Source organism: Vicugna pacos, chromosome 8 (assembly GCF_048564905.1).
Source record: "Vicugna pacos chromosome 8, VicPac4, whole genome shotgun sequence".
NCBI classification, from domain to species: domain Eukaryota; kingdom Metazoa; phylum Chordata; class Mammalia; order Artiodactyla; family Camelidae; genus Vicugna; species Vicugna pacos.
In genome coordinates, this window is record NC_132994.1 from 7,095,211 (window position 1) to 7,118,809 (window position 23,599).

The 23,599-nt window shown below is 35.3% G+C and overlaps 1 protein-coding gene across 1 annotated transcript in view; it reads left to right on the forward strand.

Annotated features, from left to right (window-relative positions):
* The window catches only part of EYS (eyes shut homolog), a 1,174,088-nt gene that overhangs the window by 376,274 nt on the left and 774,215 nt on the right, over window positions 1-23,599 (forward strand). The gene's annotated exons all lie outside the window — the stretch shown is intronic.

Sequence of the window (23,599 nt, forward strand, 5' to 3'; positions counted from 1 at the left end):
TTTAAAAAATTTCCTTGAACTAGAAAGTCCCCCAGCCTTTACTGAGAGAGTCTATATATGTTGAGCCTACATTCAACACCCAGTGAGGCAGTTTATAGCTCTGTCTTAGTCTTCACTTCCTGCTCTCACAGAGCCTCATAGTGAGAGACAGGAGATTAAGGTCTTTTCATGTCTTTCTTAGGCCAGTGCACCAACTTTCAGGTTGTATTGTCTTCAGATTTCCCAGGAATATGCCTGGCTTTTCAAATTTTCAAATTTTCAATGAAAATCTCATTCCCTGCTTTTTACCTTTAGGTGTATTGTCAACCTATTGTTAGCCTCAACTGGAATCATCACCTCAAGCAACCCGCAGTGTTAAGCAATCACCACTAATTGTTTTTCATAAATTCCCTTTCTGTAGGGCTTTTGAACAGAATGAGCTTTGAGTCAGGTCACAGAAAGTCTGTTCTTGGGAATGAAACATTCAGAGAGTTGCCAGATCAGTGAAATAGTGACATTCCCTGGGGAGAACCTTTTAGGTGAGCTCCAAACCTGCACTGCCCTCTCTACGAGCTGTCAGGCTGCTGGCTTCACAGATGCCGTAACTGCAATGCTGTTGGTTTTCAAATCTTTTGCAGAGCTGGGGAGAGGGAGATGGGAATAGTGGAAGTTAAACCAGCACAAAGCTGACTATGCTGATAAGATTTAGCCATTTTTCTTGAATAAATACTCTTCAGATTGTTGCAAGCCTGCAGTTCATTTTCAGAGTTCTGAAAAAGTTGATTTTGATTATATTTTCCCATGTTCGTGTTTTTGTTACGTAAGAGTAGAGTTTCAAAGCCTTTTTCTGCCATTACTGAAGTGATTCTACCAAATTACATTTTATATTACTCAGAGAAAGAGAGAGAAGAAGTTCTAGAGTCAGAGGGTCTTGATCTAGGATATAAAGTTTGGTTCTGTTGCTAATGATGAGTATGAATTCTGTTAAAGTAGTTTAGTTATTTTCCTTAGCTTCTGGTTTCCTTATCAAAAAGTGGAAATAATAATAGTTATATTTCATAGAGTTACGGTGATAAACAAAATGTGTACACAAAGTATTTAGCTCATTTCTTGATTTATAGTAAAGTCTATCACTAGGTTCTATTATTCTCAACATTTATCTTGCTTTCAAAATAAATGCCTGACTAAGATTAGAGTAGCATCTTATAAATGATGAATACTTATAATTGTATAGATGTCGATTCACCCTATTATACACACACACACGTATACATAATAAAGAACACTAAAAAGAGACTTTTTGTAATTAAGGAAGAGTGTATTATCTAAGATTAAGGTTCTCTGAAGGTTTCCTACAAACTTCCACTGAGTAAAAATTTCAGGAGTCTCAGTAAAGTATGCAATGAATATCTTATTTCACTTTGTGAAGTGACAAATCTTAAAAAACTTATCAAAATTCTGTAAAAATTATTAAATTTTATACTATTTGGAGGAGTTCATGTTATATATCATGATAAACACTTAAAGTAATATATATTTTAATAGCTTAAATAAGAATTGCATTTCCTTGAACATACACTTCTATTCCTTGAGAAGAAAATATTAGGGAATAAAAATTTACTGGAACATCAAATCTCTTATCCATGTGTCCTGAGTTACTGGACTACCTACATGGCTCATCTCTGAACAACTGGAGTTGACACAGTTTAGTGTTTACATAGTTTCGAGACATTAAAAAGCAAATCAGGCTAGGATGTAATTTGAATGCTGACTACAACCTGCCTTCTGCTAATCCTGGCACGGTTTAGAATTTAACTGCCTTCTTTACTCCTGAGTTTCCTTCCCCCAAAGCAGAGTCAACAGCTTTAGCTGCAGATGGGGCTCTGTATGGCAGTTTTTGGACCCAGATGCCGCATTCTGGAGCATGTTTTGCCAACAGCATCTGGCTCCTTTCCTGTCTGTGTAATTGGCATCTGTGTTGATTCTTTGGGCTAATTTTCTTATGGACACTTTAGTATGGACTTTCAGACAACATGAAGGTTTGCTCCCAGTTGGCCATATGAATTTTTTCCTCAGTTTATAATTTATGCAAATCTGTCCTATGTGCCTTAAATTACAAAGCACTATACCTTAGAAACTTTCTGTTTCTTAAAAGGATACTTTTTAAAAAATTGATGAATATTGCTGAAACAAGTTTGAAATCACGTATAAGTAAAAAAAAAAGCTATGTTGATCTGTATGTAACATTGAATAAAAACAAAAAAATTCTGGTGTATTACTAGTTTTTTTTTTTTTTTTTTTGCTTTACTTAGCTTATACATAGGAGCACAAAAATGCAAATAATAAAAGTGAAATAAGTTCTAATATAAAAGTAAAATCACATCAGAATTTAATCCAGGCAACAGCAATCTATGGTATCCACCTTTAGCAGATGGAAAAATTTTACTTTATAAAAAACAGAGTTTTTAAAAAAATATATGTTGGTATGTGAATCTTTCCTCTCCTTTTTGGATAATCACACCATACTCTGTTTTATAGATATAACATTATAACTACCTAGAAAATTTTAATTTTTTGCAGTTATAAATGATTATTTGGAGAAATGATTTTTATGTGCCCCTTTCCAGGCACATATATGTAAATTTGTACAGTAAATTCCTATAAGTGAAACTCATGAATCAAAGTGTGTCAGCATTCAAGATTTGGACTGATTTTATCAAATTACCATTTAGGCAGATTTAATACTACCTTCACACAAGCAATTAATGAGACTATCTCTACCAGACACTGGTAGTTTATATTATTTTGTGCTACAACAAAGTCTTTTAGTGATGCTTAGATATGCCTAGATTTTATATATGAGAGGACCAAGACTTAGATAATTTCACTCATTTAAGCAAAATCACAATGTTAGAAAGTGGTGAATCTAAATATCAGAGCAAGGTCTGCATGACTCCAAATCCATGGCTTCAGGTCACCATCAACTAGTCTAGCTTTGAATATAAAATAATACATGTATTCCCCTTACCTATCCCATAGCCACCAAGGGCGAGAAGCCGTCGCTGTAATTCTGACAAATTTGCACAAGACTAAATGGTTATCCTTTTCTCAGTGGAAGAATTGGAACCTCATGTAGTTTCAATTTCATCAAAAAAGAGTAACTCAAAGAGTTAAGTACACCGTCTTTGATAGATTAATATATCCTATGATCAATTATAATTTTACAAGCAGGTTTTCAAATTTACTGATTAGGTAAAATTACTTTTTGGTAAGAAGAGCACAAAGGAAGGGGAGGGAAAAAAAAATCACTGTTTCTTATTATAAGGCTTCTATGCTGCATGTCAGGTGGTAATGTGTTACTTGAAGACACTGATAAACCAAACAGCTACTCAAGAACCATTTTTTGAATGAATAAATGAACTCTCTTACTTCCCTGAAGCTAGATTGAAAGGGGGAAAGAAAGAGAGTTTTTTTTTTTTTTTTTTTTCAGAATGAATCAAGTTCCTGGTTGTTTCCTACCTTAAAAAAGCTCCCCCCGTACCTCCTTGTGAGTTTGCTAGGGCAGTACTTGGTGTTCCTTAGCTTCTACTGCATCACGCCGGTCTCTGCCCCTGCGTCCTTGTGCCTTTCTTCCTGTGCTTGTCCAGCTCTCTCCAAATTCCACCTTCTTATGAGAACCTCAGTCATATAGGATTAAATCCCACACTCATGATCTCACTTTAACCTGGTGAACTCGTAAAGACGCCATTTCCAAAGAAGATCACATTTTGAGACTATGAGTGTTATGACTTCAAGATCTTTTAGGGTGGCACAATTCAAATCATAATACCCTCAGATGTATTCTGAACACAGATATTAAAACATTTCTCATAACCGTAGCAGCCCAGGATTTTATAATTTACTGTAGCCATATGTAAAATCTCTTAAACACAACAGAGTTGGGTAGGAACATATTTAAAGACTATTTTTGTTCTAGAAAAAAGTAGGAAACAAATCTTTGAGCGTTAGTCTGTCTCATTTCATATAAAAGTTGAGATGAAAAGTGCTGTTGTCTTAGAATGTGTTTTATTTGTTTGTTTGTTTGTTCTTTAAGATTTGTGTTTGAAACTGTTGACTTGTTTAATATAAAGCCCCAGAAATTATAAAATTTAAGAAAAAAATGCAAAGCCAAAACAAAGCAATTCAGATACATCACAAATGGCTCATTAGAAAACCATCAGTCACCGTTTGCTTCAGATCTGATGTTGCTTGTGAGGGCAATGACTATGACAGGCACAAAATGCAAATTCAGGGTTATGGGTTTTGCTACTAAAATTATTTTTTATTGAACTGTGGAAAAAGGCTAATAAGCAGTTGCACAAAAAGGGAAATAGTGTAAATGTGAATCTGTGCTGCAATATCCAGATTTTTTTTCTGAAAAGATTACTGATCAGAATTTCATGGTGTGTTATTAAAAAATAATATGGTATAATCAAGTCTATGAGGCCCCTGCATTTTCCTCATTTTTTCTAATTAGCCTATTTTCCATCACTGTTTTTTTTTTTCCTTTTCTTCCTTTTTTGGGTGCAGGGGCAATATTTCAAGAGGACCACCCCTTTGGATAAGGCACTCAGCTGTTTTTAAGATTTTTTTTTTCTTAAGGTAGTTTTTAACATATAGTAAAATATAAAGATCTTATATATAAAGTGAGAGGAGTTTTGGCAGCTGTATCTACCTGTGTAACTGTCTCCAAAATCAAGATCTAGAATGTGTGCATCACCCCAGAAAATATCCTTGTGCCCCTTCATTGTTTGTTTCCACCTACCTTCCTCCTGCTGTTTATCGCACTTTCAAAAACTGTGCCTTTGGAATCATCTCTGAGTAAACTATTCAAAAATTACCAGTGCATCCTTTTTTCAGCATGAAAAACAAATGAGTATTTATATATTATGTTCTTTTTGGCAAAGGGTTTTCTCAGAATGTCCCTAATTTTTTTAAACTGTAACTGTGGCCAGATGATGTCCAGATATCATTTCTCTTTCATATATGAGAAAAAAAGTTACATACATCAATTGATTCTCCCAATGAGATGTTATTAACAGGAGTGATAAAGGATTTAGAACCTCTTTCTTTAGAACTCTTAATTTTCATTATTTCTGATTGTCACCTGCCATTCCAACTCAGTCATAAAATAGTTGGTCAGTGCTACGTTTTTTCTTACACTAGGGAGTCTTGGCGTAAATTTAATGGTGAAAACTTTGTCTACCTTTATTATATAAAATTGTTTAATACTGTATAAATTGATTATGTCGCTAAATCAATAACTTTCTCTGGTTTATGTGCAAGTAGCTGTGTGTTTGTATTGTTAGTTTTGTTTAGGGTTGTTTTCTTTGGAGATGGTTATTTCTTCCCAATTCAGCATAAACATCAAAGTGGCTTTGAGTATAACAATTCTTAACTTTCTAAAACAGTATTGTTATATGAAGCATAGAAAATAAATTTTTTAAATAATATACACATTTCCTGAATGCACCTTATAATACTAACTACACAGATATTTTATTCTGAAGATAAGATCTTTATAAAGGTTACCAGTCATGGATAAAGGAAACACACCTCTGTATTAGATGCCTATGAGAACATTAAAATATTCAACATAATTCAGGTATGTTTTATCAGGTTAGTTTATTTTATACATATTTATTTGGTGAAATAATTTGTGATATTTTAAGTGCACTCACTGAGACTCATCAGTTTCCAAAATAATAAGACAGCTGATACGTAGAAAAGGTTTAAAGTGATGCTAGGAATTCACTCCATGCTTTTTCTCCTAGACATTTGTCTACAGCACATCATTTGAGCTAGTCAAAAAATCATTTTCCACAAAGTTACCATGTTACATCACGCTTTCAGTTTTCATGCAGAATCATTTTAAAAGGTGTCCATTCGAACATTTCTGTATCTCTTGCAAAGCCATGCTTAAAGACATGGCCCATTATCTCTCCCAATGTCCCGTACTAAAAGACTGAAACATACATTTTTTTCCTGGACTTCATTATCAAAAAATATTATCCCTCTGCATAGGAAAATATGTGCTTTCTTTTGTCAGAAACTATAAAGTATATAGCCTAAAGATTCTTCATATTTAGTCTTGATTTTTAAAATAAATCACAATCAGTGCATGCCCTGGTACAGCCATTGTTTAAAAATATCTATCTTTTAGAGTCTACCTCTTTCTCCTTTTCTCAAAAGTTTTCAACATTATGTCTGTCCTTTAATTTTTTCCTAAACAAGACTGTAGTTTGAAACCACTTGAAATAGTGTGAGAAGTTAAATCAAAATTTTATGAAAAGTGATATTCTGAGTTCACAGAAAATATGCTAGGGTTCTAAACATTCCTCTGTATTCCTTTACAATGCACTGGAGGTCAGGACTTCTATGATACAGTGGCAGGTCATTAATCCACGCTTTATACAATGATTGAGAATACAACTATTATTTCAGCGTGTGCCATAAAAATAAAAAAATGAATATAAATGGCCCTCAAAATATTTTTTATTTAAAATTAATTGATTTAAGGGGAAAACACCTGTTTTGTGAGGATGTATATATATATATATATATACACACACACACACACATATAATTTCTATCTTTCAGTGTTTCAAACACACCAAATATTCTTTGTTTAGTTCAATTTTGTTCTTTTGCTATTCCTTCTGTGGAGTACTCTGTCCTTCCTATCTCTTATCCATTGTCTCAAGGCCTCTAAGACTTGGATTATCACCTTAAAATCACCTATAAGAAACCTCCCTCAACTCCCAACCCCATGTTCTTCCTAGACTTACCACAACTTGTAATTGCATTTTTGTTTTTATCTGTTAAATTTATGTCCATTTCCCTTGCTAGACTTATGCAAAGGAGTTCTATTTCTTTAGAATGCTACTGTATACCAAGTGCCCTGCATGCTTCCAGACACTAATGAAGGCTTGTGAATAAACAAATTAATGTGTATATCTTATTCATTTGATGTTATAATGAAGACATTTGCATATGCCTAGCCACTAGGAAATTCAGGTTTGAAGTGTGGTATACTTGGGATCACTACTAACATTGTTGTCCTGATTGCCCCCCACGTGCTTATGCTGGAGAATGCTGTCACTGTCAGACCTTTGGCTTATGGTTCTCAATTGGTGGATCCCTCTTCTAGCACCAACTTGTAAGCACAGACACTCATTGTTATTCATTTTATTTAAAGCATGGACTTGATCCCAGTTATTTCTTTTAGAGAAACAGATCCTTTGAAAGGGAGAGTGTTTACTTGGCTAGCGCTTCTTAAGTATTAAAATGAAGTTGAAATTGCTTTCCTCAGAATCAATATTCCTGCTCCCTTGTCCTGAGAATCCCACTTTCTTCTTGTTAATTTTCATCTTCTACATAGCCTCACTCTTTCTTACTTCAACATACCCTTACTGGACTGATTATTTCTTCTCTGTCAACATTCAACTTGAACTTTTGTATTCTCAATGAACATGCATTGATTTGGGTTCAATTCTAGCCCTGCAATTTTTTAATACATTTTTATATAGACTTTATTTAAAAAGCAGTTTTAGGAATACAGATAAAATTTTGTAGAAAATTCAGAGGGTTCCCATATAAGCCATAAAATGCTCTGTACTCCCCCGACCACCTTCCCCTCCCTTAGCTACCTGACAGTGTTGATTTTGTTACTACCTTTAAAGTTTTACCTCTTCCAGAATATCATACAGATGGAATCATATACTATATAGTTTTTTTTTCCAGACTGGCTTCTTTCACTTAGCAATATGCATTTAGGATTCCTCTATGTCTTTTCATAGCTTGATAGCTCATTTATTTTCATTGCTGAATATTACATCATTTTTTTTAATCTGTCAACCCATTGAAGAGCAACTTGGTTGATTCCAATTTTTTGCAATTATGAATAGACTACTGTAGAGATCTATGTGGAGTTTTTTTTGTGTGTACATACATTTTCAACTTATTTGGGTAAATATGTAGGAATGTGATTGCTGGATCTTATGATAAGCTTATGAATGTTTAACTTTGTGAAAAACTGCCAGATTGTCTTCCAAAGTGAGTGTACCATTTTGCATTCCCACCAGCAATGAATGAGAGTTCCTGTTGCCTTGAGTCCCTGCCAGCTTTAATGTGTCATCTGTGTTTTGAGTTTGTCATTTTAATAGGTGTGTAGTGGTACCACATTGTTTTATTTGGAATTCCAATGACATAGGATGCTGAGCATCTTTTCATGTGTATCTGTCATTTGTATATCTCCTTTGATGAAGTATCTGTTCAAATATTTTGAGGAAGTATCAAAACCTATTTTATTTTATTTTTTATTGAAGCATAGTCAGTTATAATGTATCAGTTTCTGGTATACAGCATGATGTCTTAGTTATGCATATATATATATATATATATATATACACATATATTTTCATATTCTTTTCCATTAAAGGTCATTACAAGATATTGACTATAGCTCCCTGTGCTATACAGAAGAAATTTATTTTTTATCTATTTTTATATAGAGTGGTTAACATTTGCAAATCTCAAACTCCCAGATGTGTCCCTTCCCACCCCCTCTCCCCAGTAACCGTTAGATTGTTTACTGTCTGTGAGTCTGTTTCTTTCGTAGATGGGTTCATTAGTGTCCTCTTTTTTTCTTTTCTTTCTTTTTTTTTTTTTTTTAGAAAAAAGCCATATTTTAAAATTGAGTTGTTTGTTGAGTTTAACAGTTCTTTGTATATTTTGGATACAAAACCTTTATCAGGTATATGTTTTGCAGTGCCTCTCAATCAGTGTTTTGTCTTGCCACACTCTTAATGGTGTCTTGTTCAAAGTAGAATCTTTTAACTTTTATGAAGTCCAACTAATCTTTTTTTTTTCTTTTATAAATCATGCTTGAGGTGTTTTATCTAAAAAGTCACCGCCACACCCAAGATGACCTTGTTTTGTTTCCATGTTATCCTTTAGCTGTTGTATAATTCTGCATTTTACACTGAAGTCTGTGATCCATCTGGAGCCTGTTTTTTGTTCATGTGTTCTTGAGCAGCTTGGGGTCTTCACTGAAGATCAGTCTCATCAGCTTTAAATTAAGAAGAGTGGTGCTTATTTTTCAGTCATGTTCAGGTAGCATGCATATGGTCCCAAAGACTGTGTTCTGCCCATAGGAAGAAGTCAAGAATCTTAATTTTCTCTACTCCTCATTTCTATCCCTAAATGTATCACCCTGTATATGGAAATCTAATAGTGGAATTCATGCTACCCTTTGTCAGCTGATCATAGTTCACCTTTAGACACTATTTCTTTAGATTGTTGTCACACTTGCTGGAATTAAAGTTCAGTCTTACTTGTGCATTAACACATCATGTCAAAATTTGTCAAGACTGATTTCAGCAGACATTGAAAAACAGTAGTTTTTCTTAAAGGTACCAAAGACAGAACGTCTGTGGTTTTATATCTCTTGAGACATTTATCAAAAAGCAAATGCAAAACAATGTATGGAGATAGGAAAAACCTTTAAGTTAGTAAACATATGATGATAATTTAAAATAAAAAAAACCACACAAACCAAATAAAACTGTTTTTATTTAAAGATACACATATAGATAAAATTATGAAGAAGTATTTGCAAAAGATAAACCAAATTTCAAGATACTGGTTCTTTTTGAAGGAATAATGAAAAAATATGATGGGGCAAGGATTCATAAAGAGCGTCAAATAACTTGGGATATTCTGTTTTTTAATAATGGTGGGATATATGCTGGAAATGCGATGATTAATAGTCAAAAAGCAAGTAGACTTATTTAATCAGTATTATACTTTGTAATATCTGAAATATAGAACAAAATAATGAGTTGAAATTTAGAATTGTAGACTTGGACCCATATTTCAGACATTGCAATGTCAATATAAGGGACTAGATGTAATTACAGATCTATGGATTTTTTTTTTAAAGTCTACGGATCATGTTGATTTCAGAGTTAAAGGCTTACTTTCATTCCCTCAGGCAAAACTTCCCCTTTTCATACTTTAATCCACTAAAGAGCTGAAATCTTTGAACCAGTTGCTCCAAATTTTGGCTATGTCGATTGGACTATTAAAGTAGTTTTAATGAGTCTTCCATGAGTTAATGAATCTAATCAAACACACACAAATGAAATATGTTACTATGAATTGAAATTTTACAATAAAATTTCAAGATGGTTTTAAATATTTCTTTATTTCCCAGAAAAACATAATTTTATAGGTACAAATATAGAAGCAGATAATCATATTAATCCAACTGTAAATATCTGAAAGTATGGTTCAAACAGGTTTAGTTGATAACAAAATCACCAGCTCATTTAACTAGAAGTCCAGAGATAAAGTGAGCCATGGAAGTAAGAAATGACCTCATTTGTCTGAGATCCCTTTGGGGGATCTGTGTTCTGACTCTATTGGTAAACTCCTTCAAGGTGCAAAGTGATATAAAACATCCTGGCTCCACATGTATATCCCATGGCATCATTGAAAGAGACAGAGATCATCCCTTCTGGAGGTTGCTTCATTAGGCTGAGAAAGCATATTTCTCACAAGACCTCAGCAAATGTCACAACTCATTAACATGCATTGTATCAAATGTTCACACTGAATCAATGCTAATTAGTTGAGTCTGTGTTCCTAAACATCTCATCAGGAGATGAGTAAACATGTCTGTACACTGGAACTAAGACCCGCATCCCAGGCTGAGAGATTGAAATTGGTAAATCCTGGGTGCAGTCTGAGCTTCAGAATTTTCAAAAGCTAGTGGGTGGTTCTAATGTGCAGCCAAAGTTGAAATTCACTGTCTTGGAGCAATCAGACTCACCCGAGCCAAGGGGTATCAGCACAGAGTCAGTCTCCCATTTAGCACATGAGATGCGGAAGAGGGGGTAGATTCCTGAATAAAATGAGATATATAAAGAAACAGGCAAAGGAGAATGGGCGCTATGTGGTTAACTGATAACATCTGCAGGCTTTCCCAGTTCTAGATACAGTATCTATAATCTGAAATGGAAAATAAAAAGACTTTGGAAAAGGAAAATTGGGTTAGATATTTTGAGTTTAGGAGGATATAGGATTAGAGATGAATATAATAAATGGCATTAAATCAGACTCAACATGTTTTATAGATTTCTATATAAAAATAGGGAAAACAAGCAAGCATTCAAAAATTCCAATATATTTGTGTTCTCTATTCATAAAAACTTTAAGATATAATGAAAATGGAACAACAGTAAACTGAGATTTTCATAAATATTAGAGGATCCATTTATTTCAGTTAAAATGGACATAATACCTGTACAGAGACAGCCGTTATCCTTAAAAACATTTACATGTTGACTGGCTTGACGACAGATGTGGAGACCACCTTTCAATGGAGACATCGAAAGATTTTATTAAAGTGGAAATGTGCTGGAAAAGGACAAAAACTTCATTTCATTTATTGTTAAGAAAAGCATATTAATTATTTGGGCACTGAATGAGTTACTAGGGAAATGAAGGATCAGATGGGGAGAGAAAAGATCTGATGGAGAGAGAACAACAGGAAAGCCCAAAAGAACGGGACCTTCCCCTGGAGGCTGAGCTGGACAACAGCAAAAGTGGCTCACTGAGGGGATCCAAAGTGAATGCATTCACTTCTTTGTGGGCAAACACCATGCATAGACAGATCTTAGTACGTAAAAGACAAATAAAGCAATATAAAAAAATGGGTTGCTACCCCATGCTACAGAAAAAAAAGTAGAATTTGAAATTAGGACGAAAAGCAAAGCACTGGAAAAAAGCTGTTTGTTTCTAAGAATATTGCATGCTCTAAGTGAAAAAGCTACTGGTACACAATTAGGTTAAGAAAAAAAATTTCCATCTCCTACTCAATGCACTACTCAATATTTCCATAATTAATAATGATAGCCTTAATCAAAGTGCCCACTAAATTCCAGATATTTCTCTAAATATTTTGTAAGTAGCAGCTAACTTAGTCTCTACTTGAGAAAGATATTTTATTGTCCCCATTTTTAGGGAACGGAGACTCTGAGAAATAACCTGCTCAAGTTTACACAGCTACTATAATAAAGTATTTGCAATCAGAATATCTGAACTTCTATGTTTCATTCCACATGTCTTACTGCTTTTGCAAGCCTCTAAAATTTCTCCAAGTATACAGAAGTACATACATATGAACATTGTGATACTATTGGAATCAAATTTGTAATAACCTTTAATGAAAAATAATATTGAAATGAATATATCTGTATCTATGCATGACTGGGACATTATGCTGAGCACCAGAAAATGACACGTTATAACTGACTATACTTCAATTAAAAAAAAAAAGTACTTCATCTGTTACAACAGCAGCAATCCAGCTATTACTTGGTTGACCTTGAATAGTTCATGGCCATCTTCAAGGTGATGCGGGTTTTTGGTAGGGATCTGGTGAACAGAATGGAGAAATGATAGTGGACCCTCCTTTTGTCTTGAAGGTTGGTACCATCTCTGTTTCTTATCCAGAGTGCTATGTTATTTTTAATTTACAGTACTGGCCAGAGGGTGAGAGTTTAAGTGAAGAGATAGGTTTGAAGGCTTCCAGTTTTCATTCTCTATAGTTCTGACCACCAAGTAGAGAAATGATGTGAGGGTTCTGCCAAGTAAAATGTAAGCCCATTTCAGATATATCTGCAGGGACTCGGAAAATGACAACTGGAACCAGTGGACCCATTGTGAGCTACTCCTTTCGGAAATGTTTGTCATTCTTTCTCTTAAATGTAGTTACAAAAGTAAATGGCCATAGGTCTTCTTGGTGGAATCATTACAGTATCTTGTAGGGTGTTTTTTCCTGGGCACCTGGCCTCTCCTTCAATCAGTGGATTTGGGTTCTGGAAACTGGTCAAGGGATCCTAATTATCCATTCTTAATTTATCCAATCTAACCTGCGCCTGAAGACAATGTGTTCTATTAAGTGTCTCCATAGTTCTCTGAGGATCTGCGCCCCTGGACTGCTTCTCTAACCTTGGGGATCATTGTAATTGTACCCTGCTTTCTCTGATGGTTATGTACCACCCCCTGGTCTTTTTACATCCCAGAATCCTATCATCCTTGATACTTACAAGTAGTTAATTTTGGTAGTATTATCCCCTATAATCAGGCCTGGCCTCCAGGGACTAGCCAACACTAAGCTTCTCATGAAGTTGATGCACCTCTAAAGACCATACGTCTTACCACTTTAATAAGAAGGATGGTCTCCAGGTCCTCCTGCAGAACATGGTCACTTTCGTGTGACTTTACATAAAATACATCTTTTCGTATGCTCGTTTCTCTTAGCTTTTGATTTCTTTTACCACGGTTTGCTGTGATGATTCTTGTATTACTTCTCTAGTTAACATGGACCATCAATTTCTCCAAGCTCCGAAGGATTGACTACAAAATTCCAGGAAGGAAATAGGATCATAGGTATAAACACTTTACACATAACCCCTGTGAGACAGGGACCCTTGAGTGACATCCCTTAGAAGAGATTTCTCCACCTCCTTTTTTTCTTCTCCTTTTTTCTCTCTTCCCCATCTCTGCTGCTCTCATTTCTTTTTATAATCTCTCACTTCCTTTAAGAATAAATAAATATGGGTGCTTTCTAGATTCTTTAAAAAAGAAATGTTCTACAACCTTATATTTTAATGGAATCATAGGTCCAGAATAATTTCTATAGCTCTAAATACTTAGCTGTTTTCTTAAGTAGGTTAATTTTCATATATATTTTTGTCATTGGCTAACCCCAATTGTACTGCTGTTCATAATTAATTGCATTGTATGTGTACAGCCTAGAACTAGGAGTATATGATTGGCAATTAGAGTATATATGGCTGATACATAATACTATGGAGATTATATATAGTATGTGTATGTGTGTGTATGAGATAACAGATACAACATTTATTATAATGCTAGTCCCAACAACAAACCAAAGATTTATTCATTTCCTACCTCCTTTTGTACATTTTCTAAATGTACAGAAGTGTTTTGTCTTTGGTTGCTCCATTGATTTCTTTTCTGAGACTTAAAGTCTGATGTTTATTCAATTTGGAGTTGAAAATGTGTCTCCCTGTAAAACTTCTGACATGTGCACATCTAGGGATGATTTTACGAAATATTCACAAATTTGTTTAAGCTCCATCTCTCAGGACTTTAACTCTTTTAACTAATACACTGTATCCTGTTTTGTCTTCTAAATGTCTACCTCCTACTCAAATGGTACTTGAAAGAAAAACTTACTTATATACATCTAGAGTTTTTATTCCCAAACTGTATTTAAAAGACTGTGTGTGTATTTTTTAGGTGTTATTTGAGTACAATTTGAACATAATTGTGTGTGTATAGTTGATAACTATTATGTATTTGATTACACATGCATACATATACTTAAATTTTAGGAAGTAAAAATGTGCAAGTACAAATTTATCTAAATATGTAGGAAATTGTATTTAAAAGCAGACTTTCATTGACTTGTCTAAAGGATTTATTTTGGGAAAAAGAAAAAAAAAACAGTGCCAGAAATAATGCTTATTTGTTCAGGAAAACTGACAGATCATCAATTTTCTGTGTTTATACACACACTTGCACACACACACACACACACACACATATACAGACACCATCAAAAATGAAACATAAAATACAAAACTTTACACATTTTAAATGTAAACTGAGGTTATGGTTTAAGTTGATTCATGTAAGTGTCCCTGTGAGCCATGTTTATAGCATTAGCCATATTCCTGAATCAATAGGTAAACTCACAGGATGGCAGCCTTTAGTCTTGTAGGCAGCATTTGTATATGTGTTTTATTTTACCTTATTTGAATTACTGTTAGTCATTTTCAAGATTAATTTCTTGTGCTCACTGTAGCTCTAAAAAAAGAAACCTACTACCATCTGATCATTTGTCTCAGTGGCAAACGCTCTGTTCTTAAGGTTTCTATATTGTAATGACAATGAGAAAAATGGGCAGCGGCTCTTTGTGTCTGACCCATGGCTGGCTCTGGTTTTCCATTCCCAGATTTAAGGATGTAAACTGGGGTTTTCTTCCAAATACAGTATGAGTTCCATCAGAGTTACTTCTTCTGGTTCTGAGTGTGAGTGTCCTGGAGGTTCGACCCAAGGCAGCTTCTGCCTCTGCTTGGCTGGTACTTCAGCTTCTTGTTCTGAGATGAAGATGCTCTGAATCTTGAACAAGCCTGGAATTGTCTTTCCGAGCTGCTGAGAGCATCTTGAATTCAACAATTGTGAAAACCTCTACTGATCAATTGTCTTCTTATACAGGAGATGAGATCATGTAGAATATTGGAAACATGTAGATAATTTAAATAGAATTATACCAAGGAAATATCCAAATAGTTCATTTACATCAAAATGAACATTGCTTAAAAATATAGAAAATTCTTCCAGTATAGATAAATGTATTATCTATTTATTATGTACATACTCTATTTATAAAAGATAAATAGTATGTGCCCCACATTATAAAGTATATATCTCTTGAATATATATATTATATGTACAATAAATATATATTCAAGTGACTTGATAAACTTGTTAGACTGGATAGACTTGATAGAGTGGATAGAAAAGGTCTTTTCCTATTAATATTAAAACAGAAATTCTTAAATTCATTTAGAATATGTACTCAGTATTCTAACCTTCACTCTCAAAAAAATAAAAATAAAATTGAAAAGATTTGTTGTCTATCAATCAAGTGCTTGTTAGGTGATCAAACTAGAAGAATTATTTTCTACTTATTCTTTCTCATTCAAAGATTCCATAAAATATTGAAGAATATATCACACAAGAGAGTGGCTAATTTTGTATTTTTAATCAATTAAATTTGTATTTCAGTAAAAAGGCCAATGTTGAACTTAATTGATGCTAAATTATTCCTGGTAATATTTGCTAAATTGGCCCTTGAATTTGTATTACAAGCTTCATTTTTCCAGAGTCCCATTGTTGGAATTTCTTACATATAAAACAGTATCTTAAATCAAGCAATTAATGTAAGTTACTGTGTAGTAAGCATCAGTACCCTCTCCTGCTCTCCCGCTCCCATCGCTGTCCTTCCCTATCTCACCTGATAGCACCATTTTCTCTGCAACACTGAAGCTAAAATCCACTGAGTCCTCCCCATTACCCACTCTGCCTCATCAGCATGCAATAATCATTGTCTAAGTGTAACAGGGAAGAACAAGATCTGTTCCTTTAGCTCTAACCCTGGGCTCTGTTTCCAGTGCTTAGTCATGTTGGATCTGCACCTTTTGTAAAAGAATATTGCCTAGAGCCTGAAATAGACAGGAGCGCCCATTCTCAAGGCTCTGACCTTTAAGGCTATAACACTTTCCCGTTCATATTGAGATAGAAGGTTGTAGAACAGAGAATAGCATTGTCTTTTAGAGGTTTGCAGGAACATCGTGACCTGACCTAGGTGGACAGCTGCAAGAACAAAGGATTCTGACGCCAAGAAGTTTGCAACAACCAGCCACAAACCCTCCTCTTTTCAGTATAAAAGGAACCTGAATTCTGACTTGGGGAAGACGGTTCTCTAGGACAACAGTCTACCATCTTCTCAGTCTGTCTGCTTTCCAAATAAAGTCATTATTCCTTGCCCCAACACCTCATCTTTCGATGTATTGGTCTGTCCTGCAGCGAGCAGAATGAGTTTGAACTTGGTAACAGATTTTGGTGAAGCCAACCTGGAGCCTTGCTGCTCGTGGCCAGCTGGCTCCTGTTGGGGAGTTTTTAGGTAAGGCTCTAACAGCTTCCAAAATCACATGTCCTGAGGATCTTCCCTTCAAAATTCCCCTAAGCAGCACTGGCTGCCCCAGAACTTGGCAGCTGGAGCAAGAAATTGACATCTGGGAGCTGATGGGCTCCACACAGAAGGGTAAGTTGCTCCATTGTGTACAGCCAGAAACTTTATCCCTCTTCATTTAGGTCTTTCATCCAGAATAGGCTTTGTTTTTTTCCTTCTTCTTCTTCTTCTTTTTTTTTTTTTTTTTTTTGTATTTGAGTGGGCTACCCTGTTGGAGACAAGAAACAGTTGTTGGACTTCTACCCAATTGGTTAGCCAGTTCCTTTGTTTCTTTGATTGCTAGTAATTGTGTGTGCTGTTTGTGTTTTACGTGTGCAGCATTTGCATTTTGTTTGTCTTGTATTTGCCTTACAAATGGGAAATGTTTCAGCTATCCCTAAAGAAAGTCCTCTGATGCATATTTTGCATAAGTGGTCTGATTGCAGCTGTGAACCCACGCCTAAGGACGACTAACAATCTGTGGCCAGAGGACCTGTTTGGATCTCCACAAGGGGTTTATGCAGAGTTATCTCCATATACTGCCACCCTTGCTGTGTTAATTACATCGTTTTTGGTCCCCTGTGTCATTGGTGTATGTAAAACCCCGAGACCAAACCTGAACATTTATTTAGGGTTTTCTTTTTGTCCTTTGGTTTTTCATTTCATTTTGTTTTGGTACCATTTCTCATTGATAGCCAAGTCATTTTTGTGATTTTTAAAATTTTACCGATGCCAAATGAGGAAAGCAACAGAAACAAACAAAGAACAAACAAAACCCTGTCTATTCTTGTCCAAGGGTGGGAATTCCCAGGGAGAATGGGAAGTTTCCACTTGGTTCCTAAAATCAACAAAAGCCTCAGCCCAGGGCTCAGCCCGGTTGGTTGGTGCCAAGGCAAAATAGAGGGGATAAGTTGTCATTTATAGTTTTAGAATACAATGCTGAGGAATGGTGGCCTGTGAACGGCTCCATACAATCCTGCAACTATAGACATTCTGTAAAATAGGGGGAAAGAGTGATGAAACCCAGTATGTGCAGGCTTTTGTGCTATGACATCAGGGAAAATAAGTAAAGGAAGGCAATGAGAGTTAGGATACGCTTCTTCAAACCTTAACTCCTCCAGCTGAGCCGGCTGTCCCAGCCGCTCTGGTTGCTTTGCCAATGTATCCACCCCTTCCTCTGCCTCCATTTTCTGTACAGCCAGCCCTAATTCTGGACACTGGGGCTCAGGAAGTGGTTGGACTGGCTCCCCCTCCTTATGGGAATCAATTAGAAAATCCTGTGTTAGTTCCTGGGGCACAGGGGCCTGGCCTGGTATCATCACCTAAGACCTGACAGGGCACACAGTTTGGACCAGGAGCCACTCCTGGCACAGGACAGTTTCCCCTACACCACAATCCCATAGGGGATCTAAATGCAAACCGCCAGCAGGCTGGGTTTACAAAATTAAAGAAATCCAGCCAAAACCAAGTGAAAGTCTCTCTGAATTTTTGGCAAGAATTTATCAGGTTCACGGCAGATCTCAAGGCTCGTAAAAATGTTAAAATGGTAAATGTGAGAAAATTAAGAAAATCAGATGGTGCACTTGGAATAAACCCTTCTCAATTGATAGATGCTGAGTTTTAAAGTGTTAAACAATAGGGAAACGCTCATTTTGGAAATTCATCACTTTACGCAAGGTGACTTTACATCCTTCATCATCACCTCACTCAGCTCGTGTTTTGGCTTCCTTGACCCTATGCTGCCCCTTTTTGTTTTGGAGAAGTTTAAGTTACCAGCTGGATGTGTGAGACGGGTATTCCTGGCTTTGGTGCTACCCTGCATCATTTTCTCACCGCCACTGGGACTACTCAATGATAAAGTGCCACATCTAAAAAAATGGCTTCTGGTTTTTGGCAACTTAACGACAGCAGGATGCGACATGCTCTGAGGACCTGCCCCAGTCTTGCACGTTAAGAGGTGATGGCCATCCAGGAAGTGCAAGGGAGGCACCCAGATGACTTTCAAGAGAACAGTCTTGTACTGATGTCAGCAGCTTCCATTAAGTTAGTTCCATGATGTGCTATTCTGTCCTTGTACCCTTTTTCCCCAAGGAGGCTGAAAAGAAAGAAGCCAACAATACAGTTATTGGTATGATCTTTGGATGCTACGCTTTGTTTGACTTTCTGGAATCTTTGGCGTTTAGAAAACATGGTGTACCTACTGGAGCAAAATTGATGTTTGTAGCAGGAATGTCTGTCTCTGGAGGAGTTACAATTCTCTTTGGTGTGTTGGACCAGGTTCCAGAAGGACCAGTATCTATTGCTATGTGTTTTCTAGGGAAAATAACTGATGCAATAAGTTTTACTGCAGCAAATAACTGTATCTTCTTCTAGCCTTGCAAAGGCTCTTCCAAATAACGTGGCTCTAATACTGGGAAGTCTTGAACTTTTTCTGGGGTAGGATGCATGCTAGGGCTTCCTGTGGGTGGCTTCTTGTATCAATCCTTTGCCTGTGAGGTGATGAGGTGCCTTTTATTTTTCTAGGATGCACAGTTCATGTATATTTTACCTAATTATGAGTCTGATCCAGGAAAAAAAAATTTTTTTTTTTTAAGGCCAGACAGGGAATTCAGGCAAAGCTTTATCAGGACTCATGCTACAGCACGAGGGAACAAAAACAAGTAAGAGTTGCCCTTGCTCACTCCCTGAGAGGAGACGAGTTTGTGCTTAAATGGGGTAAATGAAGGTGTGGATGGCTGGGTCAGGCCGGGGAGGGGCTGGCTTAGATGGTCTGTCCACCCGCTTGGCAGCAGGAGTAATGCTCAGTGCCCTGACAGTTCAGAAGTGGTCGTTGGTTTGGGTCTTTTTGTATCTTATTATTCATAATTTGTCCCCCACTGAGCTTGCACGCAGTTAATTTTTGTTGCTTATAGTTTGTTCTGTTGTGGTTGTTGCTCGAGGAAGTATTTTTCCAGGTGCAAGCACTCCAGTAAAGGGGTCCCAGGTCACAAGTCCCAGCCTGTCTCATTTATAAATTTTTACCTCCTAGCATTTTCATGCTGTTATTCAGAGTAATGTTAATCCTATTTTCCACACTTAATGTTTGCTAGTAAAGTAAAGAGTTTGCTTGAAATAAATTATACCAGTCTGAATGAGCTAAACGGTTTCCCACTTTTTTTGTCCCAAGATGACTGCAGTGGTTCATAGCGACCATCTTAAGATTCATAATTAATATAGTTTTGTTGATGCTACATCTGATGCTATAAGGAAATAAATGAACAAATAGATGAATGGATCTAACAATAAAATAAAGAATGAAAGACTTAGTTGAATAACTCATATTTTTTATTTCTTCCTTTTTGTATGCCCTCAATTTTTAAGACATTAAAGAAAGAATACTATTTTATCATTCAGTCTTATCATTTCTTTTTCACCAGCTAGTTTTGGTTGGAATTTTATTTTGCACATGAGTAACGGCTATAACAAACAGTAAAGTGATCTAGTTTACAAGAAAAGTTTCTTTTGAATTATGTATATTAGATTTGTATTTATAAGATTATAGCAAATATCTAATATACAAAACATGCTCAAATAGCTAAATATTGCTGAATAATATTTGGTCACTGCATATCAATATTTATGGTAAAATAAGCATATAGAATGATTAGCATTCAGAAATTGGAATCTACTAAAACTTTTTAAATCAATGAATTTCTATAATGAATAGTCTTTTTTCCCTTTTTTATAACAATGATGCTACTCTATTTTCTATTATTAGCTTTGGTAACTTAAATCAACATTTAAGACTTGAAATGTTGCTCTTACTTACAAGGAATTTAATGCATTTTATGCCAGTGGATTTTTGGTTCTCTCTCTAGAGAAGACAGCAAATTAAAATACATTAATCTACTTTTAAGTACACACTAAATTAGTTTCCAAGTATTTACTCCTGGAAATTTTATACTTGAAAAGTCATAGAAAAGTCATGTTTTTGCTTTTTTAGTTTTTTAATCCATAAAGACTCTGCCTCTTGTTGTGAGTTTGGAAATCCCTGCCAGATCACACTGAATCCTGAAATTATTTCATGGCACACCTAGAAACCAGATTGAACCTTTCACATAAAATATGTCTTTCCATCCATCAAGGACTAGCTTCTCTCACATGTACTAAAGCAAGTTCAAATATATAAATGTGTAGACCTGATTTTCAGCTACTCATAGTGACTTTGTTTCTTGGAACCTTATTCCCCACAAAATATCTGTTCATCTCCATAGGCCTTGGACTCATCGATCCTGCTGACATACGGGTGGCCAGATGCTTTCTGGGGACCTGGTCCTTGTAAGGATCCCTCATGAAATATTGGCCACCTGTCATTTGAGACAAAAAAAAAAAAACCCTTCAGTGCATATGCTGAATATTCAAGCATTGTAGGTTATTCACAGAGAAAGCTTTTAAAATATTCAAGTTGCATTTCCCTACCTGTGAAAGAATACGAGAAAAAGAAAAACAAATAGTGTGTGTGTGTATTTCCCTTAAAAATCATTTCAAGTAAAATAAATACACTGAAGCTATTTTATTGGGATTTGGTTATACCTAACTTTAACATTTTTTTCATAAAACATTAAATGGTCTTATATTGGATGTGAAACCTGCAAAAAAAAAAAAAATAGGGAAACTGGGATGAGGAAGCCTGGGTTTCAGAGCTCAAGTTTGCTAACCGCATGACTCTGGATAAATCACTTGTCTCCTTTGTACTTCTAGCTATCTCATTTGCAAAGTGAGAGTAAGAATAGCACCGCTACGTATTTCAAAGTTGTTTTGATAGTGTCAACTTGGATAATTTACTTGACAGTTTTAAAGTTTTAAAATATGATGTGATTGGACAAATGAAAATTACCACTAGAAATTGAAGCTGTACTCATTATTGAGATACATACTACATTTAGGCATAAATAGGGTAACAAATGATCTTTAAAATTCTGAGATAGCACCTAGTAACCACTGTGGGTTGCTAAGCACTGTTGATTCAGGCTTTTATACACTTTTTATTCATCATCTCGTTTAATCTTTACAGCAATTCTCTGAGATTATCAATTTCATTAAGCTTTCTAGCCCTCAATTTCCCAAATGAAAGAATTCAGTTAAGTCAATGGATTTTAGCCAAAGATCTTATATTAATCAATATTTATAATATTTTCAACATAGATTATGTCCAGATCTCATATGGAGTCAGATTTGTTCTTTTCTATTATAAAAAGGTACCCTGTAAATAATTATACTAAATCAATAGGCCTCAGCCAGGACTGTCTAGGCACACGAGGATGGATAGGCACCAAAATAATGTCATTATTTTTTTTAGGAAAAAAATTAAAATGTCAAGTCTTTTTACTCGTTCTTAAGGGAAATATATTCAAAATATATTTTCATATTTCAAAGTTGCGAATGATTTCAGTTGTAAGTTGGCCTTTGTGCAAAAAGAGCTTACAAAGAAATATTCAATTTGCATAGTAGCAATCTCTCTGCAAATTACCAAATTTAAAAAAAAAGTAGCTGTAGAATCTAGTTGTTTTATTTTTTTTTTATACTGGGCTTAATTTTATTGAACTAATAAATACATCATTAGTCAATCTTGCCTAAAATCATCTTACCCACTATTTATTTTAGTATTTGTTTCGATGCCAACTATTTCTATTTAGAATTCAATTTCAACTCCCAGTTGAAACTCCCTCCTCACTGTGTTGGTATTCTGTGTATTTATTAATACCGAAGGGTCTTGGTGTTCCCAGCTCTTTCACACTGCAAATGAGGCAATTTCCTTTTTTCTTTCTTTCTTTCTCTCTTTCTTTTCCTTCCTTTCTTCTTTCTTTCTTTCTGCCTTCCTCCCTCCTTTCTTTTCTTTTTTTTTTAAGCAAGATATTGCTTATCATGAACAAGTTAGATCTTTTGACAATGTAATATTTTTAAAGTTATCTTAAATATCTAATTTGTTAGTGAAGTGAGGCTAAGAATAGCTCTTCTACTTATTTCAAAGTTTAAGTCTCAAATTGGATAATATATTTGACAGTTATAAAATATGATGTGACTTGACAAATGAAAAGTACCACTAGAAATTGAAGGAATACTCATTGCTGAGATGCATATTTTATTTAGACATAAATAGGGTAACAAATTATTTCCAAAAATAATTCTTCTAATATCTCCCATGCTTTGTTCACGTTGTGTTACTTGCCCAACAGTGCATTACTCACCATCCTGAGCTCTGCCTGCCAAAGGCTGACACGAGCTCTCTCTCTGAACCTGCCCACGCCATAACATTGCCTTCACTCGCCCAGCTGATCGACAATGCTCACAATACTCAGGTTGCGTTATCACCTGTCCATTTCCCTTATTTGAATAATGCTGTATGAGGAAAACCCTTTTTTCCTGCCCTGCTAAAATTCTCCTGCTCTTAAGAGCAAAACTAGCCCAATTTGATGGAAAATATTTGGGTAAAGTGCTCTCTGAAGTCAAAAATGTCAAGAGAATGACAGATGCTGGATGGCGGAGGGTTAGATTGAGCTGCCGTCTGTGATGTACAGACAGCATCCAATTGCTTTACTTTTTATTTTTTCGCTTTCTCTTCCATTTTCTACATTATTCAAATATTAATAGAAAAGATGTTTTAAAGCAGACAAAAACTGAAAGAAAAACAGCTGCTTAACATAAAGGAGCTCCTTTTTACATGTACTCTGGTGATTTTGAGAATCACATGTTGTTAAAGACATT